This window comes from Lissotriton helveticus, chromosome 11 (assembly GCF_964261635.1).
Source record: "Lissotriton helveticus chromosome 11, aLisHel1.1, whole genome shotgun sequence".
Taxonomy (NCBI): Eukaryota; Metazoa; Chordata; class Amphibia; order Caudata; family Salamandridae; genus Lissotriton; species Lissotriton helveticus.
The window spans coordinates 491,811,730-491,836,177 of NC_136072.1; the positions used below are offsets into that span (position 1 = coordinate 491,811,730).

Genomic DNA, 24,448 nt, shown 5'->3' on the forward strand with positions numbered 1-24,448 from the left:
CCCAGGTTGCCTGCGTGGTCTGTTGGTTTAGGAGCAGTGCCCAGGGCGGGGGGCCACCAGGAGTCGTCCAAGGCGGAGGGTGATGGTCCCAGGATGAGGACTTCCGTCTTGTCTGAGTTCAGTTTCAGGCGGCTGTTCTTCATCCACTCGGCGACGTCTTTCATCCCTTCGTGTAGGCTAGTTCTGGCGGTGTCCGGGTCTCTGGTGAGGGAGAGGATCAGCTGTGTGTCATCGGCGTAGGAGAGGATGTTGAGCTTGTGTTGGCGTGCGATGGCTGCAAGAGGTCTCATGTAGACGTTGAAGAGGGTGGGGCTGAGTGATGATCCTTGTGGTACGCCGCAGATGACTTCAGTGGCCTCGGATCGAAACGGGGGGAGGCGAACTCTCTGTTGTTCTTCCGGCGAGGAACGAGACGATCCACTCCAGTGCCATCTCCTGGATGCCGATGTTGCTGAGGCGTTGAACTAGGGTGTGGTGGCAGACCGTGTCGAACGCTGCAGAGAGGTCCAGGAGGATGAGTGCCGTTGTTTCCCCGTTGTCGAGCAGGGCTCGGATGTCGTCAGTGGCTGCGATGAGGGCGGTTTCGGTGCTGTGGTTGGCTCTGAAACCGGACTGCGAGGGGTCGAGGGATCCGTTCGTCTCGAGGAAGGAGGCCAGCTGTCTGTTGACGATCTTCTCGATGACTTTAGCAGGAAAAGGGAGGAGCGAGATGGGGCGGAAGTTCTTGAGGTCGGTGGGGTCCGCTGTTGGTTTCTTCAGTAGGGCGCTGAGCTCGGCATGCTTCCAGCACTCCGGGAAGGTGGCGGTGTTGAAGGAGGAGTTGATGATGTTCCGGAGTTGGGGTGCGATGGTGGAGTCGGCCTTGTTGAAGACGTGGTGGGGGCACGGGTCGGTGGGTGATCCGGAGTGGATGGTGTTCATCGTGCGGGCTGTGTCTTCGGTGGTCACTGTGGTCCAGGTGCGGAGGGTGGTGGTGGGGGCGTTGGTTTGACGGTTGGGTGCGTGGGTGGTGCGCCGAAACTGTTGTGGATGTCGGCGATCTTGCGGTGGAAGAACGAGGCGAGAGAGTCGCAGCGATCTTGTGAGGGAGTGACGTCGTTGTTGCCGGTGCTGGGGTTGGAGAACTCCTTGACGATGCTGAAGAGTTCCTTGCGGTCGTGGGCGTTGTTGTCCAGTCGATCCTTTAGTGATTTCTTCTTGGTGGTGCGGATGAGCTGGTGGTGCTTGCGGGTGGCTTGTTTGAGGGCGGTCATGTTGTCTGTGGTCTGGTCGAGGAGCCAGGTTTTCTCGAGGGTGCTGCAGTTCTTCTTGGAGTCCTTGAACTTTTTTACGTCGGTGAACCAGGAGGCCTTCTTGCTTCTCGGTCTGCTGGGAGGGTTCTTCAGTGGTGCGAGGTTGTCGGCGCAGGCGGTCAGCCACTGTGTGAAGTTGCAGGCTGCTTCGTTGGGGTTCGTTATGCTGGCGGGTGGGCTCTGGCTGAGGGAGGTGGTGAGCTGGTCGGCGGTGATCTTGCTCCAGCTCCTGTGAGGTACCTGTTGCGGGTGGTGGTGGGTCGTGGTTCTTTTGAAGCTGAAGTGGACACAGCTGTGGTCGGTCCAGTGGAGTCCGGTGGCGTGGCTGAAGGTGATGTACTTGCTGGAAGAGAAGACGGGATCAAGCGTGTGGCCGGCGTAGTGGGTGGGGGTGTTTACCAGTTGCTTGAGTCCAAGGTTGGCGAGGTTTTCCAGCAGGGCGGCGGTGTTGCAGTCCTTGTTGTTCTCCAGGTGGAAGTTGAGGTTTCCTAGGAGGATGTAGTCGGCGGAGGGGATGGCGTGTAGGCTGATGAAGTCGGCGATGTCCTCGCTGAATTGTGTCCGTGGACCCGGGGGTCTGTAGATGAGGGTGCCTCTGAGGGTGGTCTTGGGGTCGGTGTGTATCTGGAAGTGGAGGTGTTCCGCGGTGGCGAAGGTGTCGTCTGAGTCGGTCGTGATGCGGATGGTGTTCTTGTGGACGATGGCGATGCCTCCTCCGGTCTGGTTGATGCGGTCCCTCCTGATGATCTTGTACCCGTCCGGGATGGCGTTCATCCAGGTTTCCGTGAGGAAGGCGATGTCGGGTGATGTTGCGTCGAGGAGGTCCCAGAGTTCCACGGCGTGTCTGTGGACGGAGCGGGTGTTGAGCAGGATGCACTTCAGGTGGTTGCTGCTGGTGTTTGGCTTGGCGGGTGCGGTGCAGGTTCGGAGGCAGGTGAACTTGCAGCTTTTGCAGGTGAAGGGTCCGTGGGTGCGTTTCGGGGTGGCTCGGTAGCAGGCGGGGGTCCGTCCGGCGTTGAGTGCGTTGAGGCTGGCGGCATTGTAGGTCCGTCGGGTCGTCTTGCAGCGGCGGGGGCCAGGGGTCCTGGCGCTGGGCGCGGGCCAGGCGCGGACGGGCGCAGACGGGCTTGCCTTTGGCGCGCCTTCGGCGCACAATCGGCGCGCCCACTGCGCGTCAATGCTGCGCGTGCGCGACATAAGAAGGAGCCAGGAGGGAGGAGCAACTGGGTGGCGGGAGTGGGGCGGCGAATGGGTAGGAGGGGGGCGGGGCCGCAGGGAGGCAGCGGAGGGAAAGGAGGGCAGAGGGCGGCTCAGCGGCGGCTGGGTCGCCCTGTGGGACAAATGAGTGAAAACAAAGCAGGGCAGCAGAAATGAAGGCAGCAGAGGGCACCAAGGGCAGCAGATGACAAGAGAGAAGGAGGAGGAGGCAAACCGTAGAGTGAGATAAATAACGAGAGAAAAAACGAGTACAAACGTGTAAAATAAAATTAAGACTAAGGCAGCTTAAACCAAGGCAGCAGGGGCACCAGGGGGCTGATGGAGGCAGTAGCAGGGGTGTATGGGGGCGACCTCGCCTGGTTACAGGCTCAGCGGTCGCATTCCACAATCTAGAGCTCTGGCCATGCCATCATTTCCCTCAAAGCTTCTGTGTGCAGTTTGGTATCTCCTGGGTGATCAAGCTCCTGTCAGGACAACAGGAATAGAAAATCTTTCATCCTCAACCACTCACCCTTGTAAGTCTAAATTTTAATCTTAACACTCACCTTTTTACTCGCCAAATCCTGTAATGTGACCCCTCTGTTAGCTTGTCTCAGTGATTGACACTACCTCTACTCTCCTTCAATCCCATCAACCTCACTTGAATAACTGCCATTACACCAGTGAATACTCACAAGCTCTTCAACCCCTCATTTGCACAACATAATTGAGAACCGCATTAACATCTACCATTTTCTAGCAGCCTTTATCACCAACAATTGGCTCAAAATTGACACCCGATCAATCATACATTAAGCCATACCTACCAGCTATAAATTCATGCGAAATCTCAACACAAAGAAAACTGGATGTGAACATAAAGAGGGATCAGATTTAAAAAAAAGATTGGTTCTTAAAGTAGGTCAACTTAAGTCCCAGGAGCAGTTTCCCATTATGAATTCAGAATTTTCTGAATGTAGGAGAAAATATTTATCAAAGATGCTGGAAGGGTGTTGCACGATGAGTATCCTTGTGTGTCACTATGTTGGAGTGGATGAGAGTATTTTAAACAGTGAATGACGAACATAAGTGAGAATCTACCCACCCTATATAAGGGCTCTAAGCAACAAGTTGTTGATACTTGGGCATAATTTACAATTGTTTAGTCAGGAAAAATTATAGGTGTTTTTTCGTAGAGTGCTCTGAATACAATTCTTTAACACGCAGCTTACAATTTGGCCTGATTGCATGTGGAAACTTGTATAAATATGACAGGCTCAAGCTATCAAAAGTATCCTTCAAATATTTTAGCCTTTGTATTTGGTCCACCTAGTCAAATGACAAGCAATCGGAAATATAGGTTCTAGTCAGGACCGCCTCAGGGGATTTCCAGGTTTTAACCCATAATAATAAAAGGGGCTAGCCCCATCAAGTCTACCAGGTATAGCATTCCAAGTTCCATATTAAGGAAGCTGTGCCTCCTATATGACAAACTGTGCCTAGATTGATTTGAACTTGTTTAACTTTATTGTAACCCCAGAGGCCTGCACCATACACACCAGCTGAAATGCACTTGCTCCTATAAAGATTTAGCATTTTTGGGAGGTTTTTTTTCGTGACTTGTGGGCAAATCTAAAGATAGCCTCAATGTTTCTGCTAAAAGTCTGGCTTCTAAGTGTTAAAAGTGGTGTCCAACTTAGTAACTGATTAAAAAGAATACGTAGGTAGTGTAAATGTTTCACCTTTGATAACATTGAATCCCCATATTAAAAGACTTATCATAATATACAACTTTAAGAAGTTTACTTGGAGGTCCAAGTCCTCTATGTAAGCTAGAAACAGATCTAAAAAGGGATTAAAAGCTATTTGCAGTATGCCCAATCAAAACTGTGTCATCTAAATAGAATAAAATGGGAATGGACTTTTCACCCATACATTGCACATCCTTACCATGTTCAACAAGATTACTAATGGATCACTGTCCAAAAATCGTAGGTAAAAATAAATTACATTTAAAAAAATAAATAAAAAAAAAAAAAAAAAAAATCGAACTACAAAAATATCAGAGAAAAATATCGATGTCAAGAATATCGTTATAAAAATATGCAAAATAAACTAAATACTTATAAATATAATAAACAGTTAAAAATATTTTATAATATTTAAAAATATATATAATTTAATAAAAAATTAAACATACATTTAATATATACACACACACACACTTAATAATCAATTTTAATAACTTATAAATAATTTAAAATTATGAATTACAAATGCATCTCTACACAAAATAATAACAAATTATGTAAAATAAAAATTGTTTAAATTACTTTTAATATTTTTTAAATTAATTATATACTACATTAGGTAAAATACAAAAAATATTAAATAACGGAATAAAACTACTATTCCAACTAAAAAAAAAAACAGTAAGGAAAATGTTGGATAGCGTAGGGGTAAAAATAACTATTCCCACTCCAGAGAGTGCAAAAGTAGGGAAAGTGTTGGATAGCATAGGGGTAACAATAACTATTCCCACTCCAGAGAGTTCAACAGTGGGGAAAGTGTTGGATCGCGTAGAAGTTAAAAATAACACTTATAAATAAATATTTCAAAATATTTATTAGATTAATTATGAAATAAATTTAAACTATTTACGAATATCAATAAATAATGATTAAAAACATAATTACCAATGAATAAGTAACAAGAAATTAATAAATACCAATATATATTACCAAATAAACATGGAATAAAATATGTTAATAACAAAATTAATAAAAAGTAATTACCAATTAACGAATATTGAACAAGTAAATAATTTATACCCAAAATATTAAACATTAATTGCCAAATAATAATTACTTAATATATTAATTAAAAATATCAAATAATATTTACTAATATTTAATAACCAATTAATGATTAAATACATTAATTTTCATACCCAAAGAGTTATATTTTTAAATAATTACCAATTAATAATTAATATCCAATAAATTAATCAATACCCAACTATAAATTCTAATAATTACATATCAATTACTTAACACACTATTCCCCTATAAACACACAACACACTCCAATAATAAAAAAATACACTTAACATAATCAATTAATCAATTAATGAAAATGAAATACCAATTAATATAATCATCAATACCAATTAATGAAAATTAATTACATTTAAATTACTTCCCACCCTATTCCCCTATAAACCCACTACAGATCTTACACACAAAAATTACTTTAAATTAATTTACAATTCCTAATAATTAATTTAGTATAATTAAATTACTTCCCACCCTATTCCCCTATAAACCTACAACCCACTACGGTACTATAAAACAAAATTAATTTAAAATAACATTAAAAAAAAAATCATACATTACATAATCATATAAATATCGATATTAGTAACATCGATATTAGTAACATCGATATATATAAAAATAAATTTAAAAAAACGGTATTAGTTACCTTTGATATTCTGTCCCTACGATATTATTACTTCGATATTATTGTAGGCCGATATTTACATTTCGATATTTTGGCTACTCACTATTATGAATACCATTTATATAAAACAGGAGGAGAAATGGAGCCAGGATGCACCACTGCCTGATACCCCTGGTAGAACTAATGTGAGGCGAACATTAGCCTAAGTGGTCATCACGAGCCCTTACTCTATGATCTTGGTACAGGTGTATAATGAGGGTTTCACGACATTCCACTCCCATTTTTCCCATTTGTTCCCACAGCTTGGAACAGTTCACAAAATCAGGGGAGCTTGATAGATCGATAAAAGCAAGGTGCAAGGAGCCTTTTTTTGCCTTCACATACTTCCCCCAAATTAAAGAAAGGTTCAAACACTGTTCAATTGTCCCTATACCAGGTCTTAAACCAGATTGAGCTTCTGACAAATTATTATTTGCCAGGGCCCAATCTTCGAAATGGGACAATATTATTCAACCTAGAATCTTTGCACTAGAGTCTATCAGGGAGATAGGATGGTAGCAAGTAGTCTAGGACCGATCCCCTATTTTTTAAAAAATAGGGACAATGGTGGCGGTCTTCGAGGACTCGGGGATGGGCCCTGCAGTAAAGATGTGAATAGATTTGTGCGTAATAGGGCCAGCGAAGAAAGATTTGATTTAAAAATATCAGTTGGTACCCTGTCTGGTCCTAAGGCTTTACACAGAATACACCTTTTTTACAGATGTAATGAACTCTTGTACTTCGGAAAGATGTTGAGAGGTCTTAGAGACAGAATTACTGTTGAGCCCTTGTAAAATGGGCACATCTTCAGGTGTGAAGATTTTGGTGAAATGAGAAACCCCTGCCTGAATCAATATTACAGTATCAATACTAAGATCATCATGCTCCTTAAAAAAGGGTTGACTGATCACTTCCCAGAACTTTGAGCTATCTCTAAGTTTGCCAGCCGCTTGAAGATCTTCCCAGACTATTTCTGATCTCAGATTTTTTTTCTCCCAAGACAGGTTTATAAATTCCCCTAGCTTCCTTAACCTCAGATGCCACCTGGGGCTGTTTTTACAGCGTAACCCTTAGATTCCCATGTGCAGATGAGCATGCGGAGTTAAACCAGCAAGAAGGTGGCTTCTTGCTGGAGGGGATGACTGACGCAAGGTTCGTAGAGATGGATCTACTAATTTTAGCAAATTCAAATTGAATCACAGTTGGTCTCAAGTCATCAGTCAAACAGGGCGAAAATGAAGCCCTTGCTTCTTTAACAAGGTTATGGATAAAAGCACCTGGGTCAAACTTCTCCCATTCTAATGTTCAACCTTAATCCCTAGTGATCTCCAAATTATCAGATCTATTTACTTTAGGGATTTTAACAAGGGAGTCCAACTTCATAAAAAGGAGGGTCGTGATCGCTCGCACATCTACTAGCTATCACAAAGTCAGTTAAATAAGGGGATATTTCAGCTGACAAAAGGATGTAATATACGGTGCTACCTATTTGAGTCCCAGTAAAAATTGTAACATACATTTTTTGTCCCACAAACATCACCATCACCATAACCATAACCATAAACAGAATGAGAAAAAGTGACAAAACCAGATTTACCATCCCTAAGGCCACATCCTTGGCATCTGAAAACTTGCATAAGGTAATGTTATAACCAACCCAGAGGATGTGAACAATTCATTTAGTTTTTTTTAAAGAAATCCTCTAAAAATGTATTAAGCTGATCAATATTGTCCCTGGTAGAGTGCCTGAAAATGTCATAATTAAAGTGTATTAGCAGAACGTCAAAGTCACCCAGTAAACTGTAAAAGGGAAACAAGGACATGAGAACACCAACATTTTGTAATATTAAGGTCATTGATTTTGACAGAAAGCAAAGTGGCCAGCTGTAAAGTAGAGCCGTATCCAAATGGATTAGAAAAACAGGAGTTATTGTAGAATCAGCAGCAACACCAAAGGACAGCCAATCATATTGCAAATCAGCTTCCAACTTCCCGCCAGAACCACACGGCACGGACCCACGACTCTAGATCATCAATAGAGTCGAACCAGGGCCTCTGTCAACAGTATATTTACAGAGTTACCAGATTACTTACCAACACAACACATACCAGATTACTTACCAACACAACACATCTTCCCCCCTTAACGGAAAAAAAAAAAAAATTATGAGTACAACTTATTTTGAATCAAAGTTATAAAATCTGATAACCATGCAGGTTTTTTACGCAAACGTTTAGAGTCAGTACAACTCTCATTTTCTTGAATAATATCTGAATTGATAGAAGTGGAAGGTAAAACAACAAAAAACACAAAGTGGAAAGAGGGTCTGCAGGGGAGAATGATTTACTGACCAAGATGCACCCTATCCCCTATTCTAACTTGCAAAAAACTCAAAATGGGGTGCTACTGGTCTGAATGGGACTAGAAAGTGTCTGCTTTCTCATGGGAGTGTGTGTATAAACTAAAGAGTTAGGAGTGAGAATAAGAAAACCCATCAGCCCACCCACTGGCGGAACTTCATCATCTGGGATTTTTAAAGAAAGGACTGATATCCACTAGGTTGCTCACTGTTGTGATCATGAGAAACCTCTAGTAACGGATCCACCAGTGATGGAAAGCCAAAGAGTAGTGGTGTGGAGAGCTGAGGGAAGAGAGGTTGCAGTGCTCAAAATATGTGTGCTAATAGAATAGTGGTATAAAATTGACTAACATGGTGCCTAAAAATTTTATTCTGGCGGTCACCATGATGACAAGGTTAAAAACAGAGGGTGGATAGTGTTTCAGCAAATACTGCTATCCTGATGGAAAGTTAACTGGTCGACATGTTTCAGCCAAACAATGGCTTTCTTCAGGACCTATGAAAACAGCACTACTGCAACAATAACAAAAAAGTGTGTGTAGTGAGGACTACATAACATGCGTGAATGACCTACCATCTAACAGGATAACGAGTGGTAGCTTCGAAAGTCATGGATGTAGAATCACCTCTCCTAGAAAAAAACAGTATATACAGACCAGGGCTCGAAAATTCCACTCAACCGCTCGCATAGTCGAGCTAAATTTAACAAGGTCAAGCTGTTTTTACGTCCTACTCGCCCTTTCTGGCGAGTAGGAAAATAAACCAACTTTTGTCCTCTGTCTGTGAAAACGGAACAAATGTGACAAGATAACAAGATTTAAAGGCATTTTTATTGCTCACAAAGTTAATGAGCAATAAAGATGCCTTTAAATCTTGTTATCTTGTCACATTTGCTCCGCTTTCAGAGATGGAGGTCAAGTAGGTTGCAGTTAGGTCGAGGAAATTATTTAAGGTACTAGTCCTGCAGGACTAGTACCATTTTTGGGATTTTTCGAGCCCTGCAGACACATAGTAGAACATATGAAAGCAACAATTTGCGAGAAAGACATATTCCAGCCAACGAGACATTGCTCATTCATTGCTTTATTATTTATTCACTCGCCCAAAATTTACTTGGGAGTGGCCTCACCTCGCCTGGCACTCGCTCAGGTAATGAGGCCCCGCTCTGAAGAAATGGAAACAAGAAATACCTTTAGGGTCGCTTTCCTGGTATTGGTTCCACTTCATATAAATCTCCTTCTGTTAAAAATGGGCACAGAAAGGGAAGCGGTACTCAGCTAGCCTAGCCAAGTAATGATGGACAATGTTGAATTAAAAAATGGAAAAACCAGAAACATGTGCATAGTTCAGGCTATCAAAAAACAAAGAGACAGTAATAGGGTAAATCCCCTATCAACACCGCTAGGGATAAACAGTCTCCCAAACCGCCTCTTCTTTATGAGCCTCGTCTCTTTTAGTTTTTTGATAGCCTGAACTTGTGTCCAACTAGCGCTTTGTTTGCTTTGCTACAATATTTGTTTGTGCTAGAATATTTTCTTGCCTTGTATTCTGACTATACTTTTCCAACTAAGTATCCTGCATTTTACCATAAACAACAGTTGGTAGACCATGATGCAAGATCAAGTTTTTCCTTGGGGGTTACCCCGAATTTATCCAGATATGTATAGTTACCACATGGCTATGTGGCAACCTTATATAGGCAACTATGCACGTTTCTGGTTTTTCCATTTTTCAATTCAACATTGTCCATCATTACTTGGCTAGGCTAGCTGAGTACCGCTTCCCTTTCTATGCCCATTTTTAACACAAGGAGATTTATATGAAGTGGAATAAATACCAGGAAAGCGGCCCTAAAGGTATTTCTTGTTTCCATTTCTTCAGAGCTGGGCCTCATTACCTGAGCGAGTGCCAGGCGAGGCCACTCCCAAGTAAATTTTGGGTGAGTGAATAAATAATAAAGCAATGAATGAGCAATGTCTCATTGGCTGGAATATGTCTCTCGCAAATTGTTGCTTTCATATGTTATACTATGTCTCTGTATATACTGTTTTTTTCTAGGAGAGGTGATTCTACATACTTCCACTTCATATAAATCTCCTTGTGTTAAAAATTATACCAGGAAAGCGACCCTAAAGGTATTTCTTGTTTCCATTTCTTCAGAGCGGGGCCTCATTACCTGAGCGAGTGCCAGGCGAGGTGAGGCCACTCCCAAGTAAATTTTGGGTGAGTGAATAAATAATAAAGCAATGAATGAGCAATGTTTTGTTTGCTGGAATATGTCTCTCGCAAATTGTTGCTTTCATATGTTATACTATGTGTCTGTATATACTGTTTTTGTCTAGGAGAGGTGATTCTACATCCATGACTTTCGAAGCTACCACTCATTATCCTTTCAGATGGTAGGTCATTCACGCATGTTATGTAGTCCTCACTACACACACTTTTTTGTTATTGTTGCAGTAGTGCGGTTTTCATAGGTCCTGAAGAAAGCCATTTTTTGGCTGAAACATGTCGACCAGTTAACTTTCCATCAGGATAGCAGTATTTGCTGAAACACTATCCACACTCTGTTTTTAACCTTGTCATCATGGTGACTGCCAGAATAAAATTTTTAGGCACCATGTTAGTCAATTTTATACCACTATTCTATTAGCACACATATTTTGAGCACTGCAACCTCTCTTCCCTCAGCTCTCCACACCACTACTCTTTGGCTTTCCATCACTGGTGGATCCGTTACTAGAGTTCTCACGATAACAACAGTGAGCAACCTAGTGGATACCAGTCCTTTCTTTAAAAATCCCAGATGATGAAGTTCCGCCAGTGGGTGGGCTGATGGGTTTTCTTATTCTCACTCCTCACTCTTTAGTTTATACACACACTCATGAGAAAGCAGACTTTCTAGTCCCATTCAGACCAGTAGCACCCCATTTTGTGTTTTTTGAAGGTAAAACAACATCAGTCATGTTAGGACGATCAACATTGATATTACAGTCATTGCTATCGTTGTTAACTTCAAAAAAACTATCCTCTGCAACATCTGCAAAATCAGATTTTTTTTTTACTAGTAACATGTGCTTCTTTATACAATTTCCTGTTACATTTAAGTACAGCAATCTTATTAAAATTCCAAACTTTCCCATTGCAAAGTCTGACCGCATTCTTCAGGACTTCTTTTAAAAAAAAGGACCCATATATTGACTTTCACCTTTGGGTACTTTCCATGGTTTCTTAACTTTTACAAACATACCCACTTGTACAATTGGATCAGAATTAGAACCTCTTCTTAAATCAAATTTGTGTTTGTTCACAATAGGAGTTCTCTCAATTCCTTTCTTAACCTTTTCAAGATCCACCTGACATTTGGTAGAAGAAATTAACCAAGAAGGATTGATTTTCGTTCTTGGTAATCTACCCCTCATAATCTCAAAGGGGGTACAATCAGTCATATCATTTGGAGTAGTTCTATACTTCCACACAGTCTTCATTACCTGAATCTCCCATTTTCCATCGTCAATGCCAAACATTTGTATTGCACCCTTCAAAACTCTGTTGAATCTCTCTATAATCCCGTTTCCACTTGGATTATACAAAGTAGTACAATGTACAACACCAGTCTTCTGAAAGTACTCTTTAGCCTTATTAGATAAAAAATGTACCCTATTATCAGAAATTACACGTATGGGTAAACCTTCCACAGTGAAAACTTCATCGAGAAAAAGACAGTATCAGTATTGACCTTACCTACAACTTTTATGAAAGGACACTTTGAAAATAAATCAATGGCAGCAACAATGTACTTGCTCAAAGGACCAATGGGACCCATAATGTCCACGGCAATAGATTCCCAAGGACCATTTGGAACAAAATTACCTTTCATATAAAGTTTTAAAGTCTTCAAAGACTTATCAGAATTAGCACAATGAAAACAGTCCCTGACAATGCGCTCAACAAAAATATCCAACACTGGCCACCAGAACAGTCTTTTGACTGACTGTTTAGTCCTGATAATACCATTGTGACTCTCATGACCATGTTTGACCACAATGTCTCTCATACCGGAAGGAGGAACTGCCTTATCACCTCTCTAAATGATACCATCAGAAAAAGATAACTCATTTCTCACTTCCCAAAAGCTTCTCAATTCAGGAGTAAGATTTTTCTTAGTGGGCCAACCTTCAATTATATATTTCTGAACAACTTGTAAAACTTTGTCTTTCAAATACTCAGCATTCCAATCTTCCCTTTTGATAGGTAACACACCATCATCATGCACAAGAGCAATATGAAGCTCATCCCAGGAATTCCGAATGCTTTGAGAGGTAACGGGAGTCTAGATAGAAAATTTGCTGTGACATTATCTCTGCCAGGAACGTACACAATCTTATAGATAAAATCCTGCAATCTCATGGACATACGTGCAACTCTAGCTGATGCTTTAATCATACCCTCAGTAGTGAGTAAAAGTACCAAAGGTTTGTGGTCAGATCTGATTTCACACTCTTTTCCCCAAACAAACACCCTAAAATGCTCCAAAGCCCATACTACAGCTAAGGTTTCCCTTTCAATAGTAGATATTGTTCCTATGCTGGGGATAAAGCTCTTGAAGCATAAGCAATTATAGCTTCACCCCCTTTTCTTTGGGCTAAAACAGCTCCCAATCCTCTAGAACTGGCATCAGTAGTAATAATAATACAAGAGAGCTGAGTATCAAAACTGTTAAGAGCAGCAGCCTTTCCCATGGCTGATTTCACATCAACAAATTCTCTTTCACATTCAGCATCCCATACAAATTTAGTCTTGTTTTTCAGTAGCTGTCTAATATTAAACACTCTGCAAGAAAAATTGTGAATGTATTTGGAATAAAACTCTGTTAAGCCCAAAAATGACCCAACATCTTTAGAAGTTGGTGAAGGTGGAATTTGGATGGCCTCAATGTGATCAGGTTTGGGTTTGATACCATCTTCACAAAGCACATGCCCAAGGTACGCAACAGAGTTGACACTAAATTTACACTTAGAATGTTTAACCGTAAGACCATTAGGAGATAGATTATTAAGGACTACTTCTAATGTTTGATCATGGGCAGACTTGTTGTCGCCAAAAACAAGCAAGCATGTCATCTTGGAACCACACTGCATTTTTACAGTCACTAAAAATATTGTGCATGATACGGTGAAATACAGAAGCCGCTGATGGGAGCCCAAACGGCATTCTTTTAAATTGGAAACACCCAAATGGTGTAACAAATGCAGTGTATTTCTTACTACCTACATCTAAAACAATTTGATGATACGCTGAAGATAAGTCAATACAAGAAAAAACTTTTGCTTTATCTACCAAAGCAAACATCTCAGTAATAACGGGGTAGAGGAAATTGATCGACTACAATATTGTTGTTTAGGTGGTGCAGACCAATACATAATCTGATATTTCCGTTGGATCGTCTGGCCACAACAATGGGAGATACCCATTCAGAGGATTTTATTCTCTCTATGATATCATTGTCCACCAATTTATTAAGTTTTTTGTACTTCATCTCTTACTGTAATATGAATATTTCTTGCTTTATAAATCTTGGGACAAGCGTTCTCTTTCAGAACAATTTTGTGTTTAAAATGAATCAACTTCCCTATACCATCCTTAAATACTTCTGGGAACTTATTAAGCATGGTACTACCACATTGACTAGAATCTCCAACAACTATTACCGGTTCTGGACCATTAGGATTGAGAATAATGTCGAGTTTTCCTTGTTCAAACCATCCTAAGACGGAAGGTCCATGTTAAGATACATACAATTTGGCAATACATTCACGGTCTTTTAATTTAAAAAACAGTACTCTAAACCGAATAATATCGATTTTTTTTCACCTGAATACCCCAGAGGATAAATGTCACCAGGATACAACAAGGAACCAAGCTTGTCAACAAATGTTGACTTCCATACGCTCTCATTGATTATAGAGTAAGGAGAACCAGAATCAGCATAAATTTGAATCTCCACTCCAATCCTCATGTCACAAATAGGTTTCTTTTTGATGGCATTATTATCAAAGTTCAAAATAATAGAAGAACCTTCTTTAATATTTAACATGTAAGATCTTTCAAATTCACGATCCTTGTAATCATTGTCACTCTCGCCAGATTCACCTTCATCAACACACTTTACTTTCTTATAATTACGTTTTCTACATGCTTTAGCTTGTGTCCAATGACACCACAAACCGAACACCTTGGTTTAATGGCAGGACAACCTTTGAAATTAGCTAAATGTGAACTACTATCACACCTAAAACACCTTAACTTGTTACGGTCGTTAGTATATTCCTTTGTAGTTGTATTCTTTTTGTAATTATTCTTAGGTTTATTATTTTCAACTCTAGCTATGACACTGTTGGGTTTGCTGTTCTCATCAGCTTTAACTTCTTAAGCACTTCTGTAGGACATTTCTTCTTTTCTAACTATGGCAAGGATGTCTTCCAACTTTGAATCACCGTTCACCCACAATCTATCTTGAATAGAAGTGTCTTTTACGTGCATAACGACCTGATCTCTTATCAAGTCTTCTTGCAAACCCCCAAATTGGCAATCCAGAGAGAGTGTTCTCAAAGCAGACACATAGTTATCCACCGACTCATCTGCGTTATATTTTCTTTGGAAAAATGTATAACAGAGAATGCCAATGCATACTTTTGGAGCAAAGTAACGATCAAAGTCATCAATGGCAGCAGAAAACACATTTTGGTCACTGCCACCGCTAACTTTAGTCATTTGATTGTAGGCTTTAAGATCTTCAGGCCCAACAGAATGTAAGAAGATTCCTTTTTTTTCCAGCTACAGACATTTTACCCTTTGCATCTAATGTCTCAATGTAGTTGAGAAAATATGCCTTCCATTCTGGCCATTGCATACAAGGCGTACCACCTGCAGGCCAGAAACACTGAGGCGATAAATTGTAGTTCTGTGAAGTGGACATATTGAAGAGTAATAGTTAAAAAAAAAAAAAAAAAAAAAAAAAAGCACACGATGAGCTTGTGTCAATTTTCTTTTTTAAATCAGCAAAGCGTCTATAATGAATAATCAAACAAAGTAAAATCACTCACCAATGCCGCATGACTGTTCAGTAGAAGAAAAGCAGCAAGTAATTAAGTTTGCATGCAAAAATGCCATGCACCGAAAAGCCGAAGCAATAGTTGCTAAGAGACAATTAACAACTAAAATGGCAGCACGTAGCGTACATACAGGACGTACGTAATCATAGAGATGAGAGTGGAAGCAAGAAAGTCAGTGTTCGATACGCCCTGGGAAAGACAGCGTAGAACACTATTCCCTGCCTCGCAAAGCATTTAGGAGTTCGGCGACTTCTGCTGCTCGGAACTTGTGGAATGCTGGTGACATCTAGAAACTAAGCGGTTGCGGTGAGCTTTTTTTTTTTTTTTAAATAAAGTCTTGAAAGTGTAGAAAATAGGCAGAAAAGCACGTAGAAAATCCAAAGTAGGCGTAGAAAACAGGATTTGTTGTAGAATCAGCAGCAACAGCAAAGGACATCCAACCATATCGCAAACCAGCTTCCAACTGCCCCCAGAACCACATGGCACGGACCCAAGACTCTAGAACATCAAAAGAGTCGAACCAGGGCCCGTGCCAACAGTATATTTACAGAGTTACCAGATTACTTACCAACACAACACCAGCCCTCTACCCACCGTATATGGTAATATGAGTTGGAAAAGGCCCTGGTGCCATTAATATTGAAATCTGTCTGCATCTAGGTTTCTTAAAAACATATTGGGGTTGATTCTGATTCAGAAAACATCTGTACGACGATTCGAATTCGTAGCCGTTTCCGTACGAATCGTACAAATCTGTCCGAATTGCGTAGTATGATCCATAGTAAAAAAAAAGTGTCCGAATCGTTGCGAACCGTACGAAAAACAAGGGAAAATCCGTACGATACGGACCCTGAAAGTAAACCGTACGAATCGTAAACATGCCGTACGACCCATCAAGTACGATCCGGAACGGGGAATGAGTACGCGATTCGTACGGTAAACGCCGCGTATGAGTAATTCGTATGGAGAGCCACACAATCACATAGGGTACGGTTCGTACACCCCATGATCGTAGGGGTACGGTTCGTACCCCTAAGATCATGGGGTGTACAAACCGTACCCCTACGATCATGGGGTATACGAACCGTACCCCATGATCGTAGTTGTACGAATGATCGTAGTTTTACGAACCGTACCCCTAAGATCATGGGGTGTATGAACCGTACCGGGGGTCCGTTTTGCACGCACTTAGAGTCTAATTGTGCTTTTCCTGACTTTTTGAGCTCTCGTAAAAAAAAAAAAAAGTCGTACGGAGTGTTGACTGGACAAATCGTACTCGCTGGGTCGCAAAATGATGCTTCGATCCGTACGGACATCACGTACTGCGCGTACCGAATGCGATTCGTACGGATTATTGAGTGGTACGGGCTCTGGTATGATTCGGACGGAGAACTGCTTTGGGTACGCATTGTACTACATCGTACGTACAGGGACGCTCGAGGATACGATTCGTACGGGGAAAATGCTCCGTACGGCTATTCGTACGGGATTTTCCGAATCGGATTTGGACCCATAATGTCCTGTGTGTTCAGGAAAATGATACAGTCTTGATTCAAAGTGTTTGTAAATGCTCCAGCAATATTCCATGAGACCATACTTAACGCATTCTTCTCAGAACTGGTTTTAATTTTCCGCAGGGTTTTCTTTGGGCTGAGATGAGGCAAAAATGTGTAAAGCCAGAGACAAATGTTGATTCAGAGTAGTATAAACTACCCCTTTAACATCACCATGATAGGATTCCAAGACCAGAGATGAAGCAAAAGCATTTCTGACCAAAGGAAATATGCAATGCAGCCAGGGGTTCAAAGGAGTTTCCAGTGAGTATGTTGTATCTATGGCTGATTAAAGGTGGACAATCTGCAGCAACGTCAGTATGTGACTTGGGCAATAAAGATGGCCTATAAAAGTAACCCAAAAGGTAACACCTGGATGTTGCTTTGCAGTTGGGATTGATTTCCCAGGATGGCTAAGAGTGTCTTTACTGCCGGAGTTCTGAATTTTACGATCACACAGTCTCCCTTTGACTACGTTCTACCTGGATCTAGCCAGGGAGTTCTTCGGACCATCAAAATGTTGAAGGCTAAGTCCAACCACGATTCCACACACATTCTTTAAAACCTGGAAAATCCTTAAACACCGGTTGTGAGGGAATAGGAACACTTTTTAGAACCAAGACATAGGTGGTACATTCGGGAGGAACTTGTGGGAAAGTATGGCTATTTTCTATGGATTTCAGGACTGCTCTATTTGGACCATTTTCCAACAGAATCTGCTTGTCCAACTTTAATAGGTGCCCTGTTCCTTTCTGGTTCTCCTTTAAGTCGCTAGGATGCACATTCGGGGAGGGTTGATGCAGAAGAGATGGGGCCAGAGTTCATAGCTTGACTCATCTCAATTACAAGTAAAGACACCCCGGATCTTACCTCCGGGAATATGGCGTTTTGAGGCACCCCCCTGTATGTTGCGATAAGGAGCAATCAGGCGTCAACACGTTTAACTTTGATTCTATGACCCCCAATCTAGAAAGAATGGATTCAAATGTGATCCAGCAGAGTAGTTTTGGAGGTCTCCAACAAGAGCCTCCAATGTCCTAAAGTTGGCATGAGGTTCTTCCATGACCTTTTCGGGCACAGGAGAGGAAGTTGTAATCCGGGGTCATTTACATTTAGAGCCTGGTACCGTTCTTTTCCTTTTGACTGTTAGGCCCCCAGTTGCCCAACTGTCCGCTTCTAAAGTTAATTCCTCTGCCGGAGGTCGAGTAGGTACAGGAGTATGCAAATGAACTTCCGCTGCGGTTTCACCACTTAGTTCCTCTAATAAGAGGGTGGATTTACCATCGCTATTTTAAGATGGCATGGTAGCCGGGGTAGGGCTTAAAAAAACTCCAGGTGGTGAAGAGAGCGACAGGCGGTGTACCGCCTTCTCAATTTCTTTTGATATAACTACAATTGCAGGCTGCAAGATGCCATCCAGAGTAGACCCAGTGCTCATTGAAGGGACTGCTGTGACCTTACGTTTCCCCATTACTTGAGCAGTGTAGGATACAAATATCAGAGGATGAAAATAACACAGAAGAGGAAAGATGAAAGAATTAAATCAGACCAAGTTCCTCTTGAACAGGAAAGATAGAGAAACACCTCAGGACTAAATAAGGAATTGATCTTACCGATCTTGTTCAACAGTCCTTTCGTTTTTGGCTTTTATGTGAGGACCAAGGGGTGTGGCAATGCCATGTCTCCTCCTGTCGCCGACGGGCGCAGGATGGGCCAGCACTTTGCCCGGGTGCGGCCAGCATGCATCCCACGCAGTGGAAATCAGGGTAGCGCTTTATGGTGCAGGTGAAGAGGCCTGCCCCAAAGAGTAGCTGATGCCACCCCCTGGCGCTTGGTGTCCTGGGAATTGGAGTCCCCTCTGCCAGCAACAACGAGGCCCTGCACAGCAGGAGTCGGGGCAGCACTTTATGGCACAGGTGAAGAGTCCTGCACACAAGAGTAGCTGAATGGCGCCTCCTGGCGCTTGATGACCTGAGACTTGGAGTCCCCTCTCCCAGCAACAAAAGCATCATACCCTGAATTAGTTCACCTTGGGGCAGCTGAATGAATTTTATGGAATTGGATAGGTTGAGACACTTAATGAATTTGAGAAAATGTACCCCTCAATCTCTTGAGACTCCAACTTGTTTGAGCAGTTGCTTGCATTTTTACTATGGCCGGAGCCGCCCTACTAGACTAGGTGAGAGTTACCCAAGCAAAGTGTTTCGCACCAAGACTGTATTATAAATTTGAGTGAATTCACAGCTCAAAAGCAAATTTATAAACCAGTATTATATCACTTTTCTCAAAAGGTTAAAGGCAATTCTCCCATTCATAAATGATATAGTGAACACAAGACAGAACACAATTTGGTTAATGCACTTTTGCCAATAATAAGACAAGATTTTATGAGACCTCATTTAAGACAGCTCTCTGTGTTAGGCTTGTCCCACTAAGGCAATAAGCTTTGATTAAATACTAATTGCAGAATGTGTAATATTGAAGGAGATCAATTAACACATTATGGCCTTATGTATTATTAGCTCTGCCCAAATATTATCCAAGAAATAGTGTGAACAAATATATTATTTGAAATATGAATGATGCATTAACATATTTGGAATTAGGCAACAACAACAAGCAAAATACCTCGATGGCATATTTTTCAGAGGTTGCAATCTACTTTCTCCGACAGACCACTGATAGTATTCCATAAAGCTACATCCTTGAGAAAAAAAAAAAATCGCTTTCAAATATCATAAGAACAAACTAACAGATGGGTAGGGAATTTCAATATTACAGTCAAACGATTAAAAAGGTAATAAGTGTGTATGTTGTAAATATGTAATTGACATATGATAGGAATTTATTAAAAATTATGGTAAACAGATTTCAAGAAAATCAAATTAAACCTGACATAAAATGAGGTAATTAGGACCAAATTAAGAGAACTCAGGACACTGGATAAACAAACTCAATGCGGTTATATATGGTCTCAATGCTGATAGAGAACTATATAGATTACGGTGAGCAATAAAAGGGAACTCAAACACATTCTGTCTGGGACATTGTAATAAGGTACCAAGTAAAAATACTAAACTGTAATACTCTTATAAAATATCACAGGCCCATGACTAGGTACTTTATAGTGAGATAATGGTTAACTGTGAATGACCGACTATGTTAATGGATATGGACACCACAATGTTTGCTAACATGCAAAAATGTGGCTAGTTCTACTTACTAATCAATCAATCCGGAGTCTCCTAATTGAGAGCTCGTATTCGATATTAAATTATTTCTACAGTTGATTTTTAGGTTTTGTGACATTCACAAATTGACTGCATTCAAAAATCATTTCAACTCCCATAATAACCCACCAAAGCACAGACATGTGTAATCTAAACAGTAGAGCAGTCAACAGTGAATATGATTGCCACTATTATGTAACGTCCTCAGCGCTTCCCACTGAGGCGAGTTATAATGAGGTTTATGAATTAATGCATGATCTTCTGTGGAAGAACTAAATCAAACAAATTATTTTGTTTCAATAAATTTTGTTTCGAAAAGTTGAAAACTGGTTGTATCTACAGTGGTTTTAACTGATATTGTAAATCCGGTTATCCTCTTAAAAATTGTGGAAATAATTAAATGTGTCATACTAAGCAACGAAGCAGACAAAATGGAATAATCTGATTAAGGTAGAGGAGACAATGGCAGACAGCCTCAGTTGTGGTACTGCTGATTCACACCGGCCAAGTTTTGCATGCAAAGTGTGAAGCATTATGCAGATGTATTTAACCAAGAATAATGGTATAACTCAAGTAGATCATTCAAAGGACATATACAGCAACCCCACCAAAACAATGGCGAGCATAATTCATAACTCAATATGGCATAAAATATTTTTGCATACATTTGCATTCTAAATCGGCCTCTTTTACTAGTGTGACATCATAGGGATCTCTTTTTTACTGTACATGTACATACTTTTTAAGGACGTGTCCTTCATGCTTGAAGAAAAAAAAAGTATAACTATATTAGTTCGAGTTGAAACAGGGTGGTTAAAACGTGAGCTTGAATATTCGGATATGGGAATATAATGTTTGGCAACACTGGCAAATCAGATAAATATGTGTATTAATAGGTGTGCATGAGAGATTTAAAGTAATATATTAACCATTACTCTGTAGGATGGCTGTGTCCTCTGCGAAAAATAATAGCATATTAAGGATAATGGTTGTATAAGCTATTTAATTAACAATTTCAATAATCCATACCTTGGGTAATTAAGCATAAAAATGGGAATAACACACCACTGAACAACGATTTAAATCTGTAATACTTTAAAAACAATTTCAAAATCTTCAAACCAGATTACAAAATGGAGCCTAAATAGTGTGTGTGAGGAAATCATTATGTAAACAAATAACACTTCTTACCATGTGTGCTCCTATAACATTAAATTCGCCGGAAGTGTGTTAAAAAAGAGTATGGACTCACAAGGAAAAAAACAAGTTGTCAGAATAATACAGTGTATTTCAAGAGAGCTTATCGGTACAAGTTCATTGAGAACATGAGGCAACCACATGGCTGACACATTCACAGCTGATGGACTGTCTGCTATATTTCAACATTTTCCATAGAAGTTGCGGAAGTGGCGTTGCTTATTAGATCTTTGGGCCGAGTTTGTAACCTGTTCATCTGTTTCAATGTCAAAGAATAACTAATATACAATAATGCTCTACAGAACTGGCTAGCAGATTCATGGAACAACGTTTCTATTGTTACCCCACTCAACAGACCAAATGTCTATCATGAATTAATTCCATCTTCTATCACTGGCCGATGACAAACGGTACAATATATCTGAGCATTAGGCACGTTTTGCTTCAAGGCAGTACTGGATGCATCAATCATTATAACAACGCTAATTATTATTGTGAAACCACAGTTACTTAGTTGCATGTGAACCTATGCACTGAACGTCCAAAATAGTGTCCACAAAATTAGAAAATTGTGTAGTAGAACACCTGTCAATTATAATATCTTTGGTACTCTTACACACAAAAAAAGAAAGTGAGAAGACGGAAAGTAAAGAAGGTAGACGAAATTAACACAAAATGTTAAGGAGGTGTAAGGGGACACAAAATCTTGAATAGATCTTAAAAGATGGAAAGGAATTTTAATACGAATGAGCGAAAGACTGCGTGGGATAGATGCCAGAAGGGATCGTTACGTATGAACAACTAACACAGACTATACAATAAAAAAGACCCATCCAAAAGGGAGAACGTAAGGAAGATAAAAACGAGAACACAATATTTGTAAATATTATAAAACAAGCGGCAAATGACAACATACGGAAAAGAGCACTGAAGGGTAAAGGTAAAAGAGGCAGAAGAAACAATAAAAGGCGGGGAGCTAACGAAAATAAGAGGAAGCACGAAAGGAAAGCCGAATCTGTATGTATGTTAAGGATAGAAAGAAAGCGCACGCAGCGAAAAAAGTGCAGAAAACGCACAGAAGCAGGTGCACCAGAGCGGTCTGCCAGCTCCGAGAGCGTGACCATCTCATGATAATACAGATGTGCGCACACTACATGCCATCACGCCCCACCTTCCCCGTGCCTGGCATCCGACATTTCACAGCGCCGCCCCTACCGCCGACAACTGCTGGTAAAGTACAACCTATGGCAGGTGCCTTCGCTGGCAGTCAATTCGTGCAGTCCATAACGTAACTCCCCTTCCCCGGCTCTCTTAATGAGCCCAGCATCAGACTCACCTGCCGGGTGCGGCCAACACAACGGCGTCTCCGGCCAGCCCCGGCTCCCCCTGTGGCGCAGTCGCTGCAGTCAGAGCCGGCTCCCGACTAGTTCAACTTTCATTGAAGGTAGGAGGAGAGACCAGTTGAGCATCCCATGCTAGACATAGAAGGCGGACAGGCCTTGCTCTCCGAACACGACCCGCCCATTTTGACGAAAATAATGGCCATCTTGAAGTGTGTCACTTCACGGATATCATAGAAAAACATTTTAAGAATGTTTTGGCTAAAAAACAATCTCCTTACTTAAATACGGTACCACTTATTTAAGGGCATTTGATCTTGAGCTGTCAGTTTAATGCTACATTAAATTTCAGTTGGTTGGTATTTGTGTTATTGAACAAATATAAACGGTGTTTGACCTGTTCTGAAATTGCACAGCAACTTTCATTTCTCACACTAAAATTTAAGATCACACACAGACAAATATTATTTCTGGTCTTCTTTTGCATGCGGTATGTCGATCCTTCACACCTAAGAACCAAAGGGACCAAAGTGTATTCGACTGGTAGCAGTTATGATTGGCTCTTATTTCTTTCGGCGATCACTTGCAGCAAATAGGAGATAATCTCTCTTTAGCTACGCACTAATTGCAGGCTTTGCAGCCTTTTGCAGAGGATGTCTCTCTATTGCCAAATTAATATTTGGTGCTGCAGGTGTGATGCAAAGCTTAAATATCCCATAAAAGGCATTATACTAATATGCGATTGGAAATGCAATATCGGATGTAACTATAATACACGAATGAGCTACCGAGGCAAAACACTACACACATAAATAAATATGTATATATATTTCAAAGTCTAAAGTAACATAATACGATAAAAGTAAACGATATCCCTGTTCCAAAAATGGTGTAAGCTAAGTACCTACCCACACTGAAACAGTTCAATAAAATATTGCATCAATCCAAAATACCGGCAGAAAAAAATAAAAACACAATAACAAAAAGTAACATGCTTCCCAAAAACAATAGAAAACAAATTATCTATGTGGACAAAACAATTTGAAAACTACCTAGATATACATAGGGGGGAGAAAAAGAGTAATCACAAGGAATATACAATATTTAACTAAATTAAAATAAATAAATCACAATCAATGGAGCCAGTGTGTTTAAAATAAATAATAGTGCTTTAAGATTTCTGCAGTGATGTCTGGTGATCTTTCCAAGGATTTTAAATATCCTTCCTAAATTTCACAAAAAAGAGCACACCTTTCTCCCCCAATGAGAGTCCAGCAGGATTCCGGTTCCGGCAGTCAGTCTTGAGTCAGAACCATGTTTCTTGCTTGTCTGCGAATTCCCTATCTGTATCTCAATGCTCATTGTGCTTCTCTTTTCCAGAGTGACCGCCTATTCGTCATTTCAAGTGTAGTGTTGTGTGATCATGTGCAGTAGGACCCTTGTGGTACTAGGCGGCCTCCTCACAAAGATACGTAATCAGTTTTTTAAAATATATATATATCTCTATATATGCAACAGAACCCTCCAGCAGCGCCGAAGGAGGAGGCCACAGGCAGGGATTAGAGTTGAGGCTTTCTTTAATGATACAGCAGATGTGGCATGATGCATTTCGGCTAAAAATCGCCTTCTTCAGATGCCGCTGCCAAACCAAGGTGAGTAAAGT

The 24,448-nt window shown here is 40.8% G+C and overlaps 1 protein-coding gene across 4 annotated transcripts in view; it reads right to left on the reverse strand.

Annotated features, from left to right (window-relative positions):
• PIK3CB (phosphatidylinositol-4,5-bisphosphate 3-kinase catalytic subunit beta) overlaps positions 1-22,905 on the reverse strand; it is a 999,444-nt gene extending 976,539 nt beyond the window's left edge. For 2 of the 4 annotated variants that reach the window (XM_078666113.1, XM_078666108.1), the window contains exon 1: positions 22,782-22,904. The gene's annotated coding sequence lies outside the window, so the exon portion shown is untranslated. Of the gene's footprint in view, positions 1-22,781 lie in introns of all 4 variants that reach the window. The other 2 variants (XM_078666107.1, XM_078666109.1) reach the window with 2 other exon arrangements.
• Positions 22,906-24,448: the final 1,543 nt, after the last annotated feature.